Here is a 7,303-nt window from a genome sequence, read left to right as displayed (position 1 = left end):
TTGATAACCGTCTGGACACGTGTCTTCTTGTGATAGGTTGAGCTATACGTTCCATGTGCATGGGTATAACAACCTGGACACGTGTCTCCCAATGATAGGACGAATCATCCCCTGTCCACGTGCACAGTTATAACAACCTGGCCAGGTGTCCTTTGTTCATTGGTTAGTATGTCACGTATTCCCCAAGTAAGAATCGTGAACCTTCTTCTAGAAAGTATTTGAGTGGTGGCAGCTATCCCGCTAGCATTGTCTTCCGGATTTTTAGGCGGACAGATGTCCTGTCCTGCGGACGACTTTTGAGGATGCCAGGATGCTTCCGCATGTGCTATAAGGACGTTCTTCCTCAATCATGATATGCGGGTGATCCATGTGTCTCGCGGGTGGCTTATAAGAGGGCTCTCTATGACTAGCGGGTGGTACTTAAGGGTATTCGGGTCTTTTTGGTGTCCTACCTCTACAGTTTGGTTTGGATTTTTCTAGTTTTAACATTTGGGATTCAAAATATTGGGCTGAAAGAAAATGGTCCAAAATAAAGAATATGAGATGAAACTTTGCGCTAAAATTCTCAAATAATTAATAACTAGTTGATCATTATTATACACTTGACTTAAATTGTTGGGCCACATTGTTTATCAATTTGTTATAAATTGATTTCACTTTTTTTTGGTATTTTTGGCTTTTGTTAATAGCAAAACGAATTCAAACCGGAAAATTAGTTTTAAACATAAAACCAAACCGCTTTGTTTTTTTTCCTATTATCGGTTTGATGGCGCACTTTGCACTTCGCTTGAGAGCCGCCTTAGTGTTTTTGAAAACTAGCTCATTCGCGCTACGCGAAAGGTAAACCCAAGTCCCTTCATGCTATGCGATATGCTTATAATTTTACCAGTAAAAAAATTTGTATCTGCATCTTTTCACTGTAACAGTAGGCCCATGTTCACGTAAAGTAGGGTAATAGTCAAGCCTAGGTGAGCTTAGCCTTGAGCTTGAACTTAAACGAGCTGGCTGGAGCTCAACTAGTTAAGTTTATCGAGTTGAAAAATCAAGTTCAAGCTCGGATCGTTTAAATCTCCAGTCGAGCTTGTTATTTTTTTACTTATATATTTATTTGACCGATATTGATATATAAACAATACAAGTATAATTTTTCACATCAATTTATATAAAATTTATAAACTAAAAAATTATGATATTATATGTTTTAGTTTTGGTCTTTTTCTTTACAATAATAATGTTTTAAAATACATGTATTACTTTTAGGATTATTGGATTAAAATAATCCCACCCTTAATGAGTTGTTCAATAATAATCTCACCTGAATTATTTCCTTTTGGCAGTCCCACATTTTCCATGTTTTTTGTTTTATGATCCGCCGTTAAAAATAATTAACAAGGTTAGTTTTTGGCTGATGTGGCTTGATGAGTTGACATTTAAAAATCCTACATGGCATTTTTTTTCTTTCTAGGCATTTAAAAATCCTACTCACTTCACCTTAACTTTGTCGGACCTCCACCGACAAAAACCCAATGAAGTAACCAGAGGTTTTTCCGTCACCATTTTCAGCTCAGCCGGCAAGAAACAACAGCGGCGTACGACGGTTTTCGTCGTCGTTCTCCATCGCTTTCAACGCCTTCATCTTCTACTCCGACGCCGTCGCTGCGTGCTTCTCGTCTGGACTTTATTAACCTTTTCAAACCCTCAAACACACACAACACCTCATTATGAAACACCAGTTTCTAATCCTAAATCCTCGGTTTTCGTCACGGACAACGTTTGTGTCGGCGATTTTACCGGATGGTTGAAACAACACCCTTCATTCAGGTCGGGTTTCGAAGAACGGGTGGTTGTAATATCCGGATGTGGAATTAGGGCTCCAATCGATCATTTGAGGGTTAAATGGGTGAGGGATTCCATGTAATTTGCCTAGAAAGAAAAAAAAATGTCATGTAGGATTTTTAAATGTCAACTCATATAGGCACATCAACGAAAAATTATGTTTTGTGTCTCTGTTTTGTGATATAGATGTTAACGATATTTGTGTTCAAGATTCAAACATGGAATATTCGTTATTGGAAAAACTAAAACAATGTGGATCCTTACTATCTGGATACAACAGTGAAGATATAAACAACAACTGTGTGTATGCTGTGCAAGATGATTGCAGGACAACAGTTTGGACATACCAAAAAGAAGATAATGAGGACGGGTCATTGGATTCATTTCAACCCGATGATCAACTAAAAATGAAAAAGAAGATATCGTTAAAACAAAAAGAGAGTTTGCCGGTGTTTTAGGCGAAGGAAAGATGTGCTTCATACACTCGGTCCAAATTCTAGAGCAAACTCAGCCAGTGTTTTATCATTTGCTTCACTTTTTACGAGCCCGTATAAGGGCTCTGAGTCACACGTTGATATACATGAAGCTCCTAGAGATCGAAGGATTCAATCTGTGATAAACAGAGTCGAGTTTCTTCCATTTGTAAATGAGATTTTGGATGCAGGGAAAACGTATGCTTTTCACACAGTAAAGTCACCTTTTCTGTGTGCACAGCTTAGATTATTAGACGGGCAGTTTAAGAACCATAGACTGGCTACTTTTTAGGGTTTAAAACAGAAGCTAGATTCTTTAAAACAAAAAGAGAGTTTGCCGGTTCATGTTTTTGTAATGACGGATTTGCCCTTGAGTAATTGGAGTGGGACTTATTTAGGGGATCTAGCGAATGATAAGGATTCTTTTAAGTTATTTGTTCTTTCAAAAAATGATGATTTGATTAAAGAAGCTGCTAAGAAAGTTCTAAGTGCAGATCATGGTATGAAGGTTGGAGGTTTGACTAATAATGGGATTTGGAAAGATTGTCACAAGGGTCAAATGTTACCTGATGTTCTTCTACATGTTGAAGAAACTGTTTGTAGTTGTGCTTCTCTGGGTTTTGTTGGGACTGCTGGATCCACAATTGCAGAGAGCATTGAAATGATGAGAAAGAAACAGACATGTTCTCGCCCCGAGTTTTGAAATTTCAATACAAGCGCATAAAAAAAACCGGAGTGAACCCCTTACCTAACTGAATAGGTAATAGACACTAGTCTGATTGATATTACAGTTCAATAATGCTGACTTTTTAATATCTTGTAAATTGTTAGATTCTGAATCTGGCAAGGAACAAATCTGAGATTGAAAGTTGGGTACACTTCTTGATCATTGACAAATTTGCTGAACGTGGGTTTCGGTCTCTTGGTGTAGCTCGTCAGGTACAAATTGTTGAATATAGTTATTATTATGTTACTATTTCCTTTTTACTTATTTTACATTTGTTTAATACAGGAAGTACCTGCTAATAGTAAAGATAGTCCCGGTGGGTCATGGGAGTTTGTGGGCCTACTTCCTTTATTTGATCCGCCTCGACATGATAGTGCTGAGACAATTAGAAGAGCTTTAGACCTTGGAGTTAGTGTTAAGATGATCACAGGTTTGTTGTACATAGATGACTTTTCTTCTTTAAACGAAACTTTACATCAAAACGTAGTCGCAACGGTATATTCAAAATTTCATTTAACATCATATTTTGAAAGTTACAAAAACAAAAATAAAAATACCAGAAAAGAAAAAAAGAAGAAGAAAAGCCTTTATAGGAGACTTCTCAACCTGTGATTTGCCAAAAACTACATTTGAAAAGTACAATGTCTAAATATTAGATTTAATTAAATGGAGGGGTATGTCTTGTTATTTTTGAGAGAGGCTAAATGAAACTTTGAAAACATGCATTATGTGCTTGTAACTTATGCATAATTAGTTGTAAGATTAATTAAGTAGAGGGGTGTGTTTTATAATAGAAGGGCATAAATGGAATTTTGAAAACCTTGCATTATATGTTTGTAACTTATACATATATGGTTGTTCAAAGTGAATAGTCATTTGTGTGTCTAGCACCAACATAGCCTTTTAAGGTTGCACATAATCTAGAAGATTAAATACATGACGGAATATTTTCAGATGATACTTATTTTCTCCTTGACGTCTATCGTGTTTTTTTGGTCAGTGGCGATTTTTGGCTTGGGCCAGACGGGCCTTGGCTCACCCAGCTTGTTCGCTCAGTAGTGCCATTTTTTCGTAAAAGAAATTATATGTATTGAATCCAGCCCATACAAATTATCTGCTCAAGATCCTCCGGCCCACCCGGGTTATTTATTCAAGATCTGCCACTGTTCTTGGTGCAACTTTTTGGTCGAGTTTTTGTGTAGGATTTTTTAGTTAAACGAACTAGACTTTTAGCTTTATGTTGGATGTTTTCGACAGTTTTGTATGATTTAATGTTTTGCGATATATGACCATCTTGTGATCTTAATGTTTCATCCTTGCTGATTTCACTGCTAGCTCATGAGATTTGATTTTCTGGAGGTTTTATATGTTCTTCCAATCTTCTTGAACCTGGCCTTTAGTCTGGAGGGATAACTAGTGTTTCGTTTAGACTTTTTGATTCATTACTGGCTTACACATATTTATGCGGTTTTTCCAGTTGCTTTCTATGCTAATTAAAGAATTGAGTTGAAATGTCCGTGACATTTGTGTAATAACGGCAGCTGTAAATAAATATCCTAAACACAATAAAATAAAATAAAGCACAATACCAATTGATTTTGGTATGAACTATTACTACAGTAAAAAAAAACTAAGTCGAGTGAGTTGGGTTTATTGAGCCTGTTTCTACAGGTTGGTTTGAATGCTATGGTCTACATGATTGATGTCAAAACCAGACCATAAATCTGACCGTATATATTTCAATCTGGCTAAACCAATCGACTTGTTTCGTGTGAGCTAGTTCAGTTGGTTTCAAATATATACGCAAACGCTTACCCACTCTCTTTTCACATGTTTCATACGCCACAAGCTCTACACAAATTTTCATGTCAGAGTTTGATTGCGTACACAATCCCATGGCAAGCTTCAGGGGTCAGTTTTTGTGTCACACACTCACACCACAATAATATATAACACAGGTAAATACATATGAAAGTTATTACCAATGTTTTCAGAACCGGCTACATAACTTGTCCGGTTGAGTGTATTTGAACTATCCCCATTTAAACCGGCTTATACTTTTTTTATCACATACAAACACATTTCTAACTTTCTTTCACTATATCATCTTTTCTTTCAGCATGCCTTCCATGTGGATGATCTCAATAAGCATGTAGACCTTTTCACAGACAAAGTTTGTAAAGGAAAGCTAGCATCAGCTGTATACCTCCATGTCAGCACAATCAGCCAGGCGTTAATATTCGTCACACGCTCGAGGGGTTGGTCTTTCATGGAAAGACCAGGTCTTCTGTTGGTGGCTGCATTCATTCTAGCTCAACTGGTAATTTCATGTTCTGTTTTTTCAGTTAGAGTTATCATCTTCTCTTATTTTCTTATATGTTTGCGCGCAGATAGCTACTGTGATGTCAGCATATTTGACATGGTATTTTGCTAAGGTCCAAGCGATTGGTTGGGGTTGGACTGGAGTTATATGGTTGTATAATATCTTAAGTTACATGCTACTTGACCCAATCAAATTCACGGTTAGGTATGCACTTAGCGGGCGAGCATGAGGCCATGTTATTAATCGTAAGGTGAGTAAAGTTTTATTCACTCGTGTTTAATTACCTTTTTGTGTAACATAATTAATTTTTGAATTTTGATGCAGACGGCTTTCACGACACAAAAGGACTTTGGTAAGGAAGCACGTGAAGCAGCATGGGCTAAAGAACAAATAACACTTGATGGTCTTGATACTTCTGAAACAAAGACTTTTGCTGAAAACTACACATTCAGAGACATAAACATGATGGCAGAGAGATTGCAAGGTCCATATCGTCTTTTTTTATTTACGTTTTTCGTAGGCTGGTCGATGTTTTATGCTATTTTAAAACTATGTGATTAAATGTGTCAAAAATAATTACGTTTAAACTACAAACCTTGATCAACACTTCTCATACTTTCAAATTTTGGCATAAGGTAATCAATCAGTTTAGGTATAAAACACATTTTAACCTAACAAGTACAAAACTAATCGGGTCAACCTGAACACAACGCATTTAGATTAAACCCAAACAAACGAATTTAATGTTAGTTTTTGTGTCGTATTCTTCCATGTCATGTCAGAAATTCATGCCCGCCAGAATCACTTTTAAAAAAATATAGGTAATTTGTGTGTTAAATCAGAAAGATTTTACAAATATGTTGTAATATTATCTGTATGGCTTTCAAGTTTTGGTCCGTTTTTTCTCAAAAGTGATCTCTACCCGTTAAATAGAAAAAAAACAAACAAAATATGCATGATCGATCTCTAACATTATTCATTGCCGTCTTAACTTCATACTCTGAAAGGAAAGGTGGAGTCTTTCGCGACACTAGAAGGATTGGATATCGATGTGAACCCACATTACACAGTGTGATCGATGTCGCACTTTCATATTTGGGATCGTCCTGCTGCTGCTAAACAATGGTTGGGATTAATATTTTTGAATTTCATATTGTTGTCATGTGTTGTGTGTTTTAAGGTTTCATTTTCATATACAGATCGATATAAAATAATGAGATTTGTTTAAAAGAAAGAAAGATAACATTTTGTTGATAAACAATGTTTAAAAAACAATTCCGTTGCCGGGTATCCTAACCAATGGAATGTAATATCCTCGCATTTAAATTATATAAGTATTTCTCAAACGTTTTATTATCTTTTATTTTTGGAAAATTGGATTTTAATACTCCCAACAAAATGCAGTTGGTCGATAACAATCCCAACTTAAAATAGTTGTCACTGGTCCAAGCTTTTACACTATTTGTTTTCATTGGACTCCGTTAAAAAAAACTTAACGACATTAGTTTTTTTCAAATTTCAAATTGATATTTTATGGCTTTTGATCAGAATGAGGATACGCGTCGTTGATGTAAAACTTACCTCCAAGCGGTGTTTCAAACAACTTGATTTTTGTTAATTAGAAATTTAAACACCGGAATTGAAGCATCTTTTAGTCGTTTGGACCACCGTTTGGATGTAAGTTTTACATCAATCTACTTGTATCCTCATTCCAATCAAAAACCATAAAATATCAGTTTGAAATTTGAAAAAAACTTAACATCGTTAAGTTTTTTTAACGGAGGTCTAATGAAAACAAATTGTGTGAAAGTTGGGAATAGTGACAATTATTTTTAAAGTTGGGATTATTATCGGCCAACGGCATTATGTTGGATTATTAACATCCAATTTGCCATATTTTTAGGCATTTCTTAAACTCTTAAATATAACAAATATTTAAAAACA

General features: G+C 35.7%; 1 pseudogene; it reads left to right on the top strand.

Moving 5' to 3' along the window:
- Window positions 1–402: 402 nt before the first annotated feature.
- On the top strand, window positions 403–3,012 carry LOC143576199 (O-fucosyltransferase 30-like; annotated as a pseudogene).
- The last annotated feature ends 4,291 nt before the right edge of the window (window positions 3,013–7,303 follow it).

This window comes from Bidens hawaiensis, unplaced genomic scaffold, assembly GCF_021521415.1.
Source record: "Bidens hawaiensis isolate Kalapana, Puna unplaced genomic scaffold, B.hawaiensis_p1.1 tig00028024_1, whole genome shotgun sequence".
NCBI lineage: Eukaryota > Viridiplantae > Streptophyta > Magnoliopsida > Asterales > Asteraceae > Bidens > Bidens hawaiensis.
The sequence above is the reverse complement of the archived record's forward strand: the minus strand, read 5'-3'. Positions and strand labels throughout refer to the sequence as shown.